The sequence below is a fragment of the Bidens hawaiensis genome, unplaced genomic scaffold (assembly GCF_021521415.1).
Source record: "Bidens hawaiensis isolate Kalapana, Puna unplaced genomic scaffold, B.hawaiensis_p1.1 tig00022169_1, whole genome shotgun sequence".
Lineage (NCBI taxonomy): Eukaryota > Viridiplantae > Streptophyta > Magnoliopsida > Asterales > Asteraceae > Bidens > Bidens hawaiensis.
In genome coordinates, this window is record NW_027493440.1 from 9862 (window position 1) to 28365 (window position 18504).

At 31.6% G+C, this 18504-nt stretch overlaps 1 pseudogene; it reads right to left on the bottom strand.

The window, feature by feature from the left end:
• Positions 1–8814: 8814 nt before the first annotated feature.
• Positions 8815–9796, bottom strand: LOC143564878 (mitogen-activated protein kinase kinase kinase 18 pseudogene; annotated as a pseudogene).
• Positions 9797–18504: the final 8708 nt, after the last annotated feature.

Sequence of the window (18504 nt, forward strand, 5' to 3'; positions counted from 1 at the left end):
ACCAACAGAAATTTGTTGTTTTACGTGTAAAATGTTAATGAAAAGTGTTATTTTACATGTAAAATTTTAAAAAATTGTTGTTTTACATGTAAAATGTTAATAAGATTTATTGTTTTACGTGTAAAAGTTAATGAAAATTGTTATACCCCTCCCCCCCACCACCAGCAAAAAAAAACCTAAACCCTCTAAAAGCTAAACTAAACCCGGAAGGCTAAACCAAGATTTCTTTTTTGAACGGGGGATGCTAGATAAGCATTTTGGTTTTTCTTTAACTTTTTTTATATTTTCGTTTTGTTTTATAATTTTTTTAATTACCTTTTAAGGGGTTTTCTACCTTACATAAATAATTAAGATACATATGTGTATATTATGTAAATGAAAATTAAATAAAAATATACATATGTGTATACTAGGGTTTGTTTTTTTTATGAATCCTGTATGATAAATAATTCTTTTTGGTTTTTTTACTTTTTAATTTTTTTTGTTTCATAATTTTTTTAATATTTATTTTAAAAGTATTTTTGTGGTTCAAAATGGTTCTCAACATTCTTATTTATATAGAGTGAGGATGCTAAAAGAACTTTTAGAAATTGAGAACTATTTTGGAACAAAAAAAAACACTTTTATAAGACATTAAAAGTATTATGAAACAAAAAAAAAAGCGAACATTATAAAAAAATAAAGAAAACCCAAATTTTTATATTTTATCTTAGATTCATAAAAGTAAACCTAATTATACACACATGTATATTTTTATTTAATCTTCATTTACATAATGTATACATATGTACATTATCATTTATCTTAATTGTACATATGTGTATAAAACATCACATTTATGTAACAACCCCGCTTAAGCGAAAACGCCTGAGTGTGACGTACAGTTTGCTCAAAACAAATGTGACACTATTATATGAAAATATTATCATTAATTAATTTACATGTCAGGTACACAGGTTTGTAACAATAAATACAAGTACAATTTAACAACTTGCCCATTTATTAAAATACCCTAAGTTCTAATGTCTTATACGGGTATCATCCTCTAATAACGGTACACGTAGCATATATATATAAAATAAAGTCAAATAAATAAATAGTTGGTGAGTTCACATAGTTTAAATACTACATAAAAAAAACTATACAATTCCATGAGCTTGTAAAAACGCAAATAAGGGTTCCTTACACTTGAATCAAGGTCCTGAGTGTAAATAATAAATGAAGGTTCTTTCCCATTAGTTCCAACCTACGTACTCGGATCGAGGTCCATTTTCCACTCGAAACACGGTCCTGAGTGCAAAGGGGCATATGATCATACTTATCAAAAAAATTCATGCAGGTAATCATGAGCAAGTAACAAGTAACACACAAATCCATGATATGAATTGTAGTTTGAAAAACTAAATAAATAAGCAATTGACTTAATAGGATATATATGCTACCCCCAAAATTTATAAAAGCGCTAAAAAAATGGGGTGTGTGAAACTCACCTTGAAATTAAAGCTAAACTTGAAATGACAACCGAAAGCGCGTTAAAGAAATTACAATGATCGAACCTCGCGAACTATAAGAAAAATACAATAATTAAATATTACTAACGGGATTGTAAAAAGTTAAATAGTTTAGTTTCGGGGATTATGCATTATATATTTTATTATTTTATGGCCTTTTCTATTTCTAATATTGTTTTAAGCTTTACGAAATTTTAATGATTTTTTTATTGTTTAAATATTATTTAATTATTAGTTTTATCACTAAAATGAGGATTATATTATTTATTGAACATGGAATTTAACGGTATAATTTTATCTGACAAACAATTACGTTTAGCGTATTATAAAGTTAACGGAATAGTAATTAATAATATAATATTAATTGGGTTTTCACGAAACTTGACGGGTATGAAAGATTAGTTTTTAGGTGAATAACGATAAAATATAATTTTTAATTAATTTTTATTTAGGTTAAATAAATTTATTTGATTTATAATAATCTTTGAAGAATTTAATTTATTAATATAATAAAAGAAAAGGTTTAAAAAAAATACAAAAAAATCGACCTGACCCGGGTTCTTCCGCTCCTACTCTCATGAACTAACCAGTTGAACTAGCATGTTACTTGTGTTTATGACATAAACAAATATATATATATATATATTAATATACAAGATCATCTTCTTTCCCAAATAAACCCTAGATTGCAATTCGTTATTTTTGGTTTCATGTTTGGTTGAATTAGGTTAGTGATTTTGTTTTGAGGCTTAAAAACATTCAAAAACATATATGAATTATCTGGAATTGTTCTTGATTGATGGTGAATGGAGTTTGGCCGGAATACGAACTTGGATGATTGATTACAGATTTTAGAGAGTATATTTGATTAATTTGTTGTTATGGACGAGTTTAGATGATGATTTAGAGGCTATTTATAGGCTAAATTGGAACGTTTAGCGTTAACTGCTTGTTAATGGATTTTGATTATTTTCTGATGGTTACGGGTTATGATTTTTCCGTTAAAGGTTGTTATAAGGAATTATGTTCAATGATTTGCGTTAGTCGTTACGTCTAAAGAGTATACGAGCTTTTAAATGTGTTTTGACGCGGGTTGAATGGTTGGTTTGGACTCACTGGAGCCGGATTACGGCCACCGGAAACGGCGACAGAAAAACGCAAGGAATGGGGGGTGACGGGTTGGGTTGATATAAAAAAACAGATTTTGAAAATATATTTACAAATTTTAAATATATTTACATATTAGTCCCCCAAGTTTCAAGGTATTTTAAAACATATTTTAAAACATATTTACAATTTAAACCTTGAACTTTAAAATATTATATAAAAATACCAAAAGTTAATATACTTGGATAGTTTCTTTTTTTTTCGACATAATACCCGTATAGTTTGAAACTCGTTAAATTAAAAACTTTAAATCTCGAAGTTTAACACGAATAGAAAACGAATGATCAGTAAACTTAAATCATCAAGAATATTATATAAGTGATGAATGTCAGATGAAAATACTTTGTAACGATAAAACGGTCGGTTTAACGAATACAAATACAAATGCATAAAATACATGAAACGAAACTTGAGATAGATACAAATTTATAAACAAAACCGAAAATTAAAATGGGTCAAATTTTCGGGTTTGAAAATTAACGAATGTTACAGCATTCACAACTTTAGAAATTTCGTCACGAAATAAAAATAAAAATAAAATATTAAAAGAAAACAACTAGTACATGTAGTTGTTAAAGTTTTAACAAATTTTAATCAACATGTCTTTCTACCATTTGCCTTTGATACATTTGGTTTTTTGCCCCAGAGGCTGTTAAATTTTTTAGTAGGGTTCAGCGCGTCGTACACAGAATCTCTTCAGCTTCTAGGTCTCAAAGCTTCGTTTATAGCAGGATTGGCTTTGCTATTCAAAAGGAGGTTGCGGCGCAGCTTGTTGCCTGTTTGTCTGTCACTTTATTGTAATCGTTTTATAGTAAATTATATATAAAAAATTCTCATTATAATAAAAAAATAATATATATATATATATATATATATATATATAATTAAAAAAATAAGTATTATATATACATATATGTATAATTTTGCTAAACAGATATTTGTTTATGTAACCGGGAAGAAAATATTCTTTTGGTTTTTTTACATTTTTATTTTCGCGTTATTTTTTGTTTTATAATTTTTTTACTTTTCTTAAATAGAGTTTTTATTTGCCTAAAATGGTTCTCAAACTTCACAATTTCAAAATGATTCTCACACGATCCTAATCATATATATAAATAAATAAATATATATATATATATATATATATATATATATTCGATCAAATACGAAAAAAATTAACGTGTTAATTGGGAGAATCGAGTAGAGTAATTATATATACAAGTACTAATTACATCATAGAGTAATTATAATTACTCTATGATTTAATTACATAATTACTCTACTTTATTCTCATAATTAGCACGTTAATTTCATTTGTACGTTAATTTTCATCATATATATATAGAGAGATTAGCATCATCTGAGAACCATTTTTAAATTGAAAAATTTAAGAACCATTTTGGACAAAAAAATACTATTTTAAAAAAATAAAAAAGTTTATAAAATAAAAAACGAAAAAATAAAAAAAGTAAAAAAACCAAAAATTTTTATTTTTCATCCCGGTTTTATAAAAAAAATAAAAAATATCGGTTTAGCAAATAATACGCATATGTATAATACTTATTTTTTTTAATTTTATGCATGATATTCTTTATACACATATGTACAATTTGATAATGTACATTATATAAATCAAGATTAAATACAAATATACATTTGTGTATAATTATGTTTTTTTTATGAAACCGAGATGAAAAATAGATTTTTTTGCTTTTTTGTTTTATTTTTTAATTTTTTTTCGTTTTATTATTATTTTTTAATAGATTTTTTTTACTCAAAATGCTTCTTAATTCTCAATTTCAAAAACTTCTCTTATGATCCTCACCCTATATATATATATATATATATATATATATGTGTGTGGGGGGGGAATTAACGTACAAATGAAATTCTTAAAGTAAGATCAAGTAGAGTAATTATGTAATTACTCTTACCTAACTACTCTATTTATATATATAATTACTCGACTTGATTCTCACATTTAATACTTAAATTTCATTTGTATTTCTACTTGATCCAAACCTTTTATATATATATATATATATATATATATATATATATATATATATATATATGAAATAGGATCAAGAGAAAACTCATCATTAGATAGAAAACTTAATAACTTCTAAATTGTATTACACATGTGTATCACTATGTTTAATTGTATTACACATGTTTAGTGTGCAGATGATTACTACACATGTGCTCGATCTTCATTTATAAAATTGACATAATACATGTTATATTTTACCCAAAAAAAACTCTGCAATTTACCACTTCTCATTTTGACTAATGATGTTGTCCCTCACAACAGGAACTGTCTAGTACTTCTTGCATCTAGTAAATTCAAGAGACGTTGCAACGAGAATTTCCTTGATAAGTTCGGTCTCCCTAAAAGATGAATTCAAATATTAGTTGTAAAAATGTCCAAAATGCCCTTAATACCGTTACAAATAAAAAGAATATATCAAAAATTTGAACATGAAAAATTTTCAAAATAGAAAACTTGAAATGCTTTGAGAGAGTTACTGTTTGCAAAACAATTAAAGATAAGGGTTTAAAAAACCAATGAAAATGACTAAAACCATCCAAATCAAAGCAGGTCAGCTGGTTTTGCTAGTTTAAGATTAAAATAGTTTGGTTTATGACTGAGTTTGAAAGCTCAAACTAACAGATTAAATTTGTATGAAGTTGTGTATATGTCATATTTATCATTTATAATATTTTAATACAAACTAACTATTTTGAAGAAAAAAAATTGGTTCAGCCCGTGAAACTGCGCGATGCGGCGGTAATGATAATTTATAACGCATCACTCGTTTTCTGTTAGATTTCTTATTCGTAGCATCGGTGTACTCAAACTGTGTCTTACATCTATTAAATAATAAGAAAATACAATTTATAAATATAGTAATTTAAGTTGACAATGAAACCATTCATCCAAGTTAACAGAATAATTAAGAAACACAATTTTAAACAATGTTCTCTATATCATTTTATATATAAATTCTTAAAATGTTAAGTAATGTTTCACAAATTAAGAAGAAAGTCCAGCGTTAAAAAGGGAAAACAAAATTAATTGAAGAGAGCAAACACGAAATATATTATTAAAATTAAGTCAAATTACAATTGATATAAATTTGACAGCCACATTAACAAATAAAATTTGATGATCAAAATGGTATTATATATATTAAATAAAAATATGGATCACAAACCATCCCACCAGAGGTCAACATTGACCCACCGAAGGTCAGACAAGGTTAAAAAGTCAACATTGACAATAAAAATGAAACACCTTGATATTACTGCCAAATGTCCACGTTACCCCTAGCCCGAGTAATACCAGTTTGTTAATTTTAATTTGAAAAAGTATTTTGACTAAAATGTTAAACTTGTCAAAAATACGATAATTAGTTCCAAAATACAAAATCAAACACCCATTAAATAATATCAATAGAAAAAAAAAGACAACAAAAACATATAAGAGTAAGAAGACCTCACCTATCAATATGATCCTCACCTCAAATGGACCTTTATTGCTTCGTTTTCTTTTGATCTGAATCAACAAGTAAATAACAAAATTTTAAGTAAAGAATGTTATTATTAATGATACTTAAATAATATAATAAGTATAAACTATACCCTGAAATCCTGAATGCATACTATGCTTCAAAATACGAATATACATAGGGATTTGGAGGATATCTTCACACTACACGGGTGATCATTCGCTTTTAGCAACCTCGTCTTCAGAACTAAGTAACATTGTCACGCCGTCTTTAGAGAAATTAGCAAAACATTGGTCCTTAAGGGAGTCAATGCCTTGACACATTTGATCACAAACCTTTCTTTCAGCAACAAAACATCAATAAACGTAACGCCCTACCAAAAAAAAATATAAGACGAACCATTGTCCAACGAAAACCAGACACAACAGCAACAAGCATGACAAATATAAAACCGAAAATTCAGTGGAATCTCTTTTGCAACTGTAGCAAATAACTCATTATTACAAGTATAAGCATCATCAATATTTTCATATTTATGCTTATAGTTAATAAGCATAAATATAAATCCCGGTACTTTTAATCAATTCTGAGTTCAATCAAATGTATAAACTTGAAGAATTGGAACATTTAAATGCCAAATGTTTTTAAATAATATGTGGTGGTAAATCTATCACATAAGTATAAATACATTTCACCACACAATGTTCAAATTACCAGTTGTTGTTTACTTGAGTGATGAGTAGTGAGTAATAGTTCTTAATCTCAATAGTTATTATCAACACAATGCCTAATAGTTTGATAGTTGAAGTCTCCAACCTACATTTTTATTAGAAAGCGTTATATAAATAACAAATTTTTAAACAAAATAAATATGAAACGAGTTGCTCGAGCTTGAAATATCGCTCACGAGCCAAGCTCAAGCTTTAAAAAATAGGGATATAAACGAGCCGAGCTCAAGATCTCTTTGAAATACTACACATTATATTCAATGAATCGATACTTGAAAGGTAATTTTAACCAAATAAAGATCTCTTTCCAACTAATAATCAATGTTAAATCACCTTCTTTAACTGGGTGTCCTTTAAGTTTTAGTTACACAAACAATCGATTCAATACAAAAATTACGACCAACACAAGAATAACAAATTTCCTACAAGTCACAGTGAGTTGTGATGCTACAAACCCTACTACTAAATGTGAGCCTAGAATTGCATAATATAATAGAAATGAACACAATTAACCACAATAAAGAACATGCAAAACACATTGACATTCAATGATTCAAGTTTTAGTACTACCATCAATCGAACACAAATCAGAATTCAGCAGAAAAAATAATAGTCAAAACCAAAGTAATCAATTAACATAATGCAACACGTGAATAAACAAAAACAATACCCAATCGGAGGCTTCATTGAGTGCAGGAGCAGGTGCTTTTTCTTTCTTAACACCAAACACTTTCTTCATCCAATCCTTAAATTCATTAAAAATTAAAAACACATTAATTAATTTTTCTAAAATTATGGGAGAAGAAGTCAGAATCAACGACTACGACGTCATATAGGAATTTTATTTTAATTTTCTAACTCTACTTATTCACCTACTCTTTGATGACATGAAAAATGTGGTACGTAACCTTGTCCTCATATAGGAATTTTCAAACGGGATATTCGTAATTAAAGAATGTTAGGTTAATTAACAAAGTACCCTAAAGAATGTAAATGTCAACTAATTTGGTATTAGTGATGACTTCCTTGAAGAGCGTTGCCTAATATCTAGTAGACTACCACAACCCCACTAAGTCACTTACCACAAACCAAATTCACAACACAAGTTGACACAAAGAGGTTACGTGCATTTGGGGAACTTGGTATGAGACGATAAAGAGCCAAAGAGGAAAAGTCAAAATCATTGACTTCCTCAAATGCTTTCTACCTAATCTCATTTTCTTCCTCTTTGGCTTCAAATTCCTACACAATTCTTGATGGAAAATTGGTTGACCCGATAAAGAATTTGACTTGTTTGTGTTTTATTAGTAATTTAACTTCTTCATTACCAAACCAAGATCAAACTGTAAGACTTTTATCTTGAGTTTATTGATAGATATATATTATTCAACTTGTTTCTTATTTGGAAATTTTGAGTCTATGTTAACACATATGAAAGCGATCACATTTGACCGCACACGTTAACATCATTGATTTTGATTTAATGACGATAGTTTGAAAGGCCGACCTATAATTACACCGTGACGTTTGACATTACATTATTAGAAAGTTTGATCGGCTAGAAGATCACTGCATCCAACATTCACCGTTATACAGTGACATAATAATATTACTAGTTATGTTATACGAAAATAAAAAAATTCATGCAACATTCAAATACTCTAACATCATATTATATTCATCTATAACAAAGAGTTAAAGTTCTTCTTCTCATCTACATTAATATTATTATTTGTTTAAAAAAAAAACCCTAACATACTATATTCATCTAAAACGAAACTTGCAAGCTTTTATTCATCATCTACATTCATGCTCATAAAACTAAAGGACTCTACATCAAACACTATCCTAGCTAATCAGTAATCACCATTTTTCTGTTTCTTCGATTTGACTACTTTAAATCGCGATCCACTCATCTTCATCGTCCCAATCCGGCAAACATGATTCAGAAGCTTAACCAGTTGCCTTATCCTCTCAACCGGAGCCTCACAGGAGAAATTAACCATAACCGTAGTCGTGGATTCGAAACCTTCAACCACTGGCAAAATTCCCAGACACCTTGATCCATTATACTTGTTGGAGAACTTCTTATATCGCAACCCGAATTCAAATTAGAAACAAAAGGGTGTTGCAATACTTCTTTAATCGTCCACCTTTCTTTAGCATCCAACTCCAAGCATTTGTCCAAGAAATCTTGACCCTCCTCAGATAAACATTTAGGAAACTCCGGTACCTTACCGGAGTATCCAATTCTGTATAAACACAACACCGGATCATTTACTCCAGGCCACGGGTGGGACCCGGTTGCCATTTCGATTATTGCACACCCAACCGCCCACACATCAGCCGGAAACCCTTGTTGTTCGTCTCGTGCAACTTCTGGCGCCATAAAAACCGGTGTGCCGGCAAATTCAGAAGTTGTTTCACCACTTGCTACAATCTTTGCACACCCTAAATCTCCAACTTTGACACCGGATTCACATATTAATATGTTCGAGCATTTAATATCGCAATGCACTAAATTATTGACGTGAAGATGATCCAACCCACGAAGGATTTGGTAAGTGTAGGATCGGATTAGAGGTTCATCAAGTGATCCTCCTTGTTTCTTGATCACGTCCGAAATCGTGCCGCCTGTTGCATACTCCATGAACAGACTATACATGGGTTTGTTTTCATCATAACTGATATCAAAGCCCATGCATTGGATTATAAAACTGAAGTCTAATTGAGACAGAAGGTTTTGTTCTTTCTGTAAAGATGCGGAGTCTAAAAGCTTGGTGGATTTGACGGCAAATCGGTCGCCAGTGGACGTGGTGGCGACCGAGACAGTGGCGTAAGATCCCCGGCCGACAACGGGGCCTCGTTTCCATTTCATTATAGAGAGAGTTTTGAAGTGTTTGAAATTGTAAACTGTGAGTTGAGGTTTTGTGAGTAGAGAAGAGATGCACAATATATACACACAAAACATATGATGGAATGAGTTTATTGGTGGGGTATTTACTTTTTGTTATATTAAATTCTAGTGTTTTTTTTTCTAATATTTTTAAGTTATAATTGACCAAAAATATATGAATTTTTTCCCCTCTTAATGCACTCTCGAATTTCCAATCCAATTTACTATAAAACGATTACAATAGAGTGGCAGGCAAACGGGCAACAAGCTGCGCCGCAACCCCCTTTTGAATAGCAAAGCCATCAAAACTTTACATTTTCGTTATAAGATGTTTTAATTTGAATTCGTAGGAATATTTTGTATGGTAAAATTTTATAACAAACAAAACCATTATAATTCCACGCATAGTCGTAAACTGCTAGTAGGGTATAAGAAGAGTGTGATGAAGGTCGGTGGGTCCCGTACCCATAAAAATTTTTTCCTATAGCTATGTTATGCGTCATATGTTCGGGTCGGCGATTTGGTTTAGTTTGGGTCAAACAATAAAAAATCTAATTATCTAAGTTTTCTTCATTCATTCAAAGGTGGAACGGTGGAATGCTAACACCCAATTTCACAGTATTTTTTAACAAATATATTATAGTTACAGAAAGTACCCTTCATGTTTGAATAAAATCGTGGAATTTGAGGGGTTTGGTTTGATGTTTTGTCGACTAGAATATCACTTTTGGTTAATGAAAGCCCGACTCGAGAATTTGATATGCATAAAGGACTTGAGACAGAGAGATCCCTTGTCACCATTCCTGTTTCTTCTCACGATGGGAGGATTGCATATCAAGGTAGGATATTTAAATGAGTGTTTGTGGGCGATAATGCGGTCGCATTATCCCACTTGTTAAATGCAGATGACGCGGTTTTTGTTGGTTAATGGACGACGAATAATGATCATCGATTATGAGATTGTTGAACTGTTTTTACATGGCTTCAGGGTTAAAGATAAATTTACATAACTAGAATTTATATGTAATAAGCGTGATAGCTAAGATTTTTTCCGAGTGTGCTGGAAAACCCTCTCGAGTGACTATTACGCCGAGGAATTTGCTCTTCAACGCCAAATGAACACTTCCCTAGGTTTAGCTTCATTTCGTTTTTTCTTAACGTGGTAGATGTTTCTTGAATGCTTACTAGCATGATGTTCTCCTCTATGCTTTTGATGACAAAATCCTCTACATTGACCGTAAAGCATCGTTTTGTAATAAACGATGCCTCTATTTGTGTAGAATAATGTCTGAAACAGTTCGAATTTAAAAAAATAACTTATGAATTTTAGAAAATGGCTTACAAGTTAAGCTTAATGTTTAAATACATGCTTCAATTATTCAATTAGAATCATGTTGTTTAATAAATTATATAAAAGATAAACAAATGGATTTATAAATATTAACTGAATAATAGTTAAGAGCATCCCCATCTCATCCCCTATAATTATGTGTGGGGAGTTTGCAAATTATAGGGTGGAGTTTTGATTGATTGTGAGTGTAAATTATAGGGTGGAGAGAGAAATGTAGTAATTTTTTGTAAATTTGAGAAAATATTTGGGGAATATTGTTTGCCCCTATTTATATTTTAATATTTGTTGGATTGATTGAGAGTAAATGAGAGAGAAAGCTGTAATGATAAAGGTATAAAAAAATTATTTAATTGAACAGAAAGAGAAATATAGTGTTTTTTAGTGTAATTATAAAGATAGAGATAAAGAATGTGATGAGAATGCTCTAATGTTGTTTAATAAATTATATAAAAGATAAACAAATGGATTTTTAAATATTAACTGAATAATAGTTAAAACTGAAAGGAAAGAATTCCTTTTTCTTGAAAAAAAAGGGAAATAATTAGTGATTTCAAACGTCAATAAGCTTTAGTTTAACTGGTATTTAAGGGGAAATGTAAATTTGAGATAGAGACCGTAAGGTGTCGATTTTGAATCCCTTTTTAACCGAGTTTATCATAGTGGGTCTTTGAGTAACGGGTTTTACCCAAAATCGAAAGATGATGGGTTTGTGTTATCCAACTTTGTCTATGATCACAGGCGCATGCATGAGATCGACTTGTACGGTTAGGCTACCTGGGTAATTGGACTTTATTTATTATAGATTAAAAAAAAATAGTTAGTTCAAACAATATGAGCATATGGAAGAAAAGTGAATAAAAGCTTGTAATTTAATTAACCAAAAGTGATATTCTAGTCGACAAATTTTGAATAAGAGTTGACTATTAACTATTAATAAATTTGTTCAAAATACAGTCCATAATAACAGTTGATCACGTGGATAGCATATACGCTATAAACTATGTGTTGAAGTAACTAAACTATATGGAAAAAAAAAAGGTGACTCCGCCTTTTAGGCTTCTATTTATCAGTATTCAGTGTTCGAGAAAAGGAAGAATCATAAACTTTTGACATTCTAGAAACTTGTTACTTGATGTAAATGAGTCAGCAAAGACGTTGACATGAACCAAATAAGAAGGATCCGCCAAAGAACAAAGAAAATTATGTAAAAGAGTCAAATCATAATCTCTCCGTAATTATCGTACTTGTTTCCAGTGAACTTTAATAAATGGTTGATACAATTTCGGCATAGTAGTTTATAGGAGCTCAGCTGTTGGTCCATTAACAGCTTTGATGGAGTTGAGTGTAGAAGAGCTCAAGCATGGATTGCTAACGTTTTTAATAGACGAGTAGAGCTTAAACTTTATACACTTCACTAATTTGGTTAGGGCAAGAGTCTATACACATTTATCGCTTATATAATGTAAATGAATTGAAGTCTTGCATGTAAATTGCTCATGTTACGAGCATGGGTTTTACACGTAGGTTTTTAAAATGAGCGAGCTAGTGTGATACTAAAAGTTAAAGACTTGAGTCACGAAAGTTGACGAAATTTAGGTTTCAAACTTTTCAAAGTTATGAAAGTTATCATGACTAGTTTATATCTTCATTGATTTACATGCTTGATTAGAAGAAATAAAAAATTCCAGATTTGTTAAAAGAGTGATTGTGGGGATAAGCAATTGCTACTGAGTAATGGTATTCGGTATTAACTTTTCCAAAAATTAGGTATCATTATATTCGGTACCAATACCGTACGGTACGACACTAATGCCGTAAAATACCGAAAATTTGTACGGAGTACTAGTATTGTACCGATAAACTCGATACCATATCCGGTACCCACTATTCCAGAAATTCCGTGTCGGTACTTTCAGTACCAGTGCGGTATTGATCTCATCACTAGTTTTAACTTTAAATGTGACTAATAAAAGGTGTTAGTGCATTGTTTTGGTCGTCTCGGTCTTTGTTTATATTGTAATTTATCTTTATTTATATAAAAGGGCATTTTGGTCATTACTAGTCCATTCGTGTATTTATATGGTCATTCGTTAAGCATGTTTAACGAATGAACCCATATGTTATGTTTAATGACCATTCGTTACACTGTGCTATCTCTACTGATGTCCTAGTACATTTCAACATTATTCGTTCGTTTTGGGACAGTGCTCAATACGTTGATGCTGAGAAGCACATAGTAACTGAGGTACAAAATAAGACGATCAAGATAGATGCTGATGTGATAGGACGAGTTCTTTAGTTTGTAGATACGATTGATCTTCCATGTGAGTTTGACAAGACGCTGATAAGAGGCTTATTTCAACGGTTGCACTACACATGCGAACTTGACTGTTCACAATACAACAAGGCTTACTTGTATGAACAATACAAGTACTTGTTGCATGTTATTATTCACTGCCTTGGTGGACGAAAAGGAGGATACGACGAGTGCAGGATCATGTTGTAGTCTGCATTTGTCGCTTTGATTCTAAACAAGTCGTTTAACTTCTCAGAGTTGATCTTTCATCATCTGAAGGAGAATTGCTTAGTTCGTCATCGCAAGAACAAGTTCTTGATGTATCCACGTTTCTTGCAGCTGATTATTAATGATCTGATGCCTGATTAGGTCATTGATCCGATGTTGATGAGTGGCGTGTTGGTTTTGGAACACATGATTGTGACATCCGTCAAATTTGAGTCTCGGTTTATTTTCGTTTTGTAAACTTTCAGATTGTAAACACGACTCAATATTTTTAGAACCTTATTTAATTATCATATAATATTATTATTGCCCTCGATCATCAATAAATCGATGTTTATCATGTTATAGTGTCGTTAAGAAAAACATATGGGGTAATACTGGTCATTATCGAATCTATATTATCATTTTCTTAAGTTTAAAACCTTTCCTTAAAATATGTAGAACTTGAGGGGCCATTTTTGAAAATATGTACATATATACATACCATCAAACCCTAACCTTAACATGTTAACCATTAGCCACCCCATCTTCTTCCTCTTCTTTTTCCGGCGGCCGCCACCGCCGCTTCCGGCCATGGTCCAACGACACCACCACCACCTTCCACCACATCACCACCATATCAGCCACCCCCTTAACCCGACACCACCCCCTTTCGGCTTTCCGGCAGCTCCACACTCTCTCTCTCCCACTCGGTTTCGTTTTTCTGGCAACCTCCGGCCGCCGTGCACCCTCTCTTTATCCCTCGCTTGACTCTCTCTCTCTCTCTCGCACTCTCTCCGCCCTCTTTCTCTCTCTCGTCTCTCACTCTCTCTCCTTCACGGTCTCTCTCTATCTCTCTAACTCTCTCCCTCTGCCTCTCTCTCTCTCTCGCAGATCTCTCACGGTCTCTTTCTGTTTTCATTTTCTGGCAGCTGCTGTTGCTTCGTCTCCAGTGGGTTTCGGCTCGTTTCCTTCTCGATGTAGAGCCACGACTCGGGAACTTAATAGGTAAATTAAATTGGGGTTTTGGCGTTATTAATTGTTCATATATCGATTTACCAGATTTAAAGTGTTAATATTTGGTTTGGTAGTATCGGTTATGTTTTTGGTCAAATACTTTGAAACAAATCGGGTTTGCGTTGTTGGTATGATTTGGGTAAAAGATGAGCACCCGGGAAATGGATATAATAAGTTCTTGGGTTTAATTATTTTGGTTCGGTTTGGTTGGTACGTTTATTAAATTAGAGGTCTCGGGTTCGGGTCATCCTAGATCGGTTTTTGGTATTGTTTTTCTTGTTATACTTAATAAATTTATTATTACTATTAGTATTAACATAAATACGTAAAGATTATTATTATTATTTTATTTTTAACAAGATTATTATTATTATTATTATTACTATTATCTTTTAACAAAACTATTATTATTATTATAAATATTAAAGTTGTTATTAATATTATTAAAGATCATATTATTATTATCTTCATATTATTATCATTAATTATTAGCAATAATACCATTATAGTTATTTTATGAATTCGTTTAGAAATCAAACCGACATCGAGTATAATATCATTATTTACTATAAATATTATTTATTATTATTTTTATTATCATTTTTATCAACAACATTTTAATTAATACTAAGATCTTTATTCTTTAACTATTATTATTAGTATTATTAATAATAATTACGGTTATCATTTTTACGTCATATCTTACATATCTATATATATATATGAAACATTTCTTTTTAAAATTATCATTATCATTATTATCATCATCATAAATAATATTATTATAAGCTTCATTATAAATTCATTTTCATAAAAACCGAACTCTTGATTTAAAACCGTCTTGCTTATGTTTAATAATGGTTAGTTATTTAAAAGCCCAATAAAATAATATTATTTTATTTTAATTGTCATTTAAGTACGAGTCCCTAACCATTAACAAATTAACCGATAATCCGATTTACAACCGAACATTCTCGTCCAGTGTTTCCAATATAGTTTTATTATGGTTTCAAGTTCATTAATATATATTACGTTATTTATTTTAGCTAAGGTGTTTATCGTTTCAAGTCGGATCTGTTCGTTTACCGTTCGAGCTTCATTTATTTATCTATTTAGTTCTCAATTCATCAGTCGAGGTGAGTACTTTCATACCCCTTTTTCCATCTTCCGTTTTGGGGTGACATTTAATACTTATCAAACTAAATGCTTTATTTACTTGAATCTTAAACCCACAAACGTGATTGTATACATTACCTAAATACTTGCTTGATTTGGTGTTCTATGCTATATGTCTATGTGTTTATCGCTTTCGGTTGGTTGAATCTATAAATCCTAGACTACTTGTCATCCCCCTGTAGCAAGGTGTCGTTAACGTAATGCAATTAATGATATTCTATTAAATCCTAGACTACTTGGCAACCCCTTGTAGCTAGGTGGCGCTAACGTAATTCTATTAGCGATTGTCAATTTATCCAAGTTGTTGCTTTTATTTATCGTTTTGTATACAAGTTTTGTGGCTTTTTATTACTATATACTTATATGCTCAAATTTATGAATTGCTCACTAACCTTTGTGTTGACAAACTTTATTTTATGAAATGTTACAGGTTTGACTTTGGTTGACTCGAGGACTTGATGAAAACGTTACCAAGACTATTAGGATATTAGTAAAACGAACAACATAATTGCTACGTGTATTCAACTTGTTTGTGTGGACGGGATGTGTTGTTTATTGATTTGTTGAAATAAAATTAGTTGATTAAATATTGTCACTTTAAATAGTGTCTTGTGTATTTGTCCAATCACGTTGCACCCCGGCATGTTCCGCCGCCTTTGGTCGGGGTGTGACAATGATGGAGGATACGATGAAACTAATGAAGACGTATCAGAAACAATTTGTTGAGGGCAGGCCAAGATTCAAGCGTTTGATAGGTCATTTGGCAAGACCTGATTATGTATGTCCATCTAATGATCGTTGGATTCATGAAGATTCTGATTCCGAACGTGAAGATGGACCAGGTGGGAACGGTGATGGTGGTGACGGAGGAGATGGTTGAAATGGTGGTTGGTGGTAGTAAAGTGGTTGATGCAGCCTATGGACTTTTCATACATGTTGTTAATTCGTCCACAAGGTCCGATGCAACTACCTCCTCCAACATGGTTGAATTTGTCAGTTCCTCAACATATGGCAATGTTGTTGAATTTAATACATCTTCAGGAGAACCAAATGGTTGCGGATCGTCAGTTCCAAGAGCATATGAGACTGGATCAATGCAAGATGGTGAGCCACATCTCTTATTGCCAAAAAGAGAATTGTGAGTTGAGTGTCATTGTTACTGCTCAGGGGGGAGAAGTTGAAAGAGCAGGAAAACCTTATCCTTCAACTAACGTGTAAAGATGATATGTTTAAGAATTTGAAGGTAAACGACGATGATAAAGACCCTGATGCTGGCACTAGTAGTGGTGAGCAGAAACAATAGTTAGGTACATCTGCTGGTGGGGTAAATACCGAGGGTAATAATATGCAGTTGGTAGTGTATCGTGACACTACTAATGTGAAGCCCATTGAGTTGATCAAGGCAAACACGATTTTATTTATGGATGAATTGAAAGGTGTTGTCATGAGCATGACGAACGTAGATGAGATAGAGGAGGGGGAATTCATTGAATATGCCTTATCCCGAGATCAAATCTCGTTATTGCTTGGTCTGAACGATGAGGAATTGGACGCGTTGGATAACGAGGAGGATGTGGAAGTGATAGATGATGATGAGGTTAGATTCGATACGAGTATCCCGTCTTGGGATATGCCGTTTAATTATTATGGAATCGGGGTTGAAGATGTGACAGATGAGGAGCATCCCACCTGATTTGTACACACGTACTAATACACATATCAGTGTATTCCATTTTTCACTACTGAACACGAACAAGCAGCCGAAGAACGTCTTGGAAAGAAGAAGATGGATAAGGTTATGGAATCTGGGTGGGGATCGTAGAAAATTGGCCTTGAGGGTATGTTTGGACACAATGAGGCTAAGTTTTCAAAGCTCATTGATGTGTTAAGACATTCGAAGAAAGAAATGGATAGACAAATCAAGGCTCGTGCAACAGCACACCAAATGACAACATTCAAAGCATGAAAGATCGTCACAGGTGACATCATTTCTTGGCTCTATGACTTAGATCTCAAGTTATGCATCATAAAGTGGGAACATGGCGTGCAATATTATCAACACATTGCAGATGTTCTTACTTTACCGAGATGGGACGTGCATACACTCGCAAATAGGTCGTTTTTTTAGTTTCTGACCCATTATATACATTTAACTACAACCCATTCAATCTAGGTGGATCCGCCCATGCCTAAACTTGTAAATTTTGTGTTGGGTTCGTGTTGTGTTATAAATCCACACATTTTAACACTTATGTCTGAAATTTTTATCAAGTATGATTAAAAAATCATGTTTTCTCGCTTATATACTGATTTTTGGGCTTAAATGTTCTAAAGATATTTTTTGCAGATAAGTATTCGTTGACCAAATTTTGACATGTTTCCTTTAATATTCTTGATTTTTCAAGTTGGACCCGTTAGAGATAAAAACATAAACTCAAATCGACCCGTTTTTAAGTAAACAGGTCAAAATTGCCACCTCTACAATATACCAAAATGGGCGGGTTGGTTAACCATATAAAGCATTTAAAATTCTTCGATATTTATAATATTATATATGAATACAAAAACGAAATGTAATATAATGATCCTATTATCTTTAAAACTTTCAGGCAAAATTCTTATATGGCAATCGATTTAATGATGAAG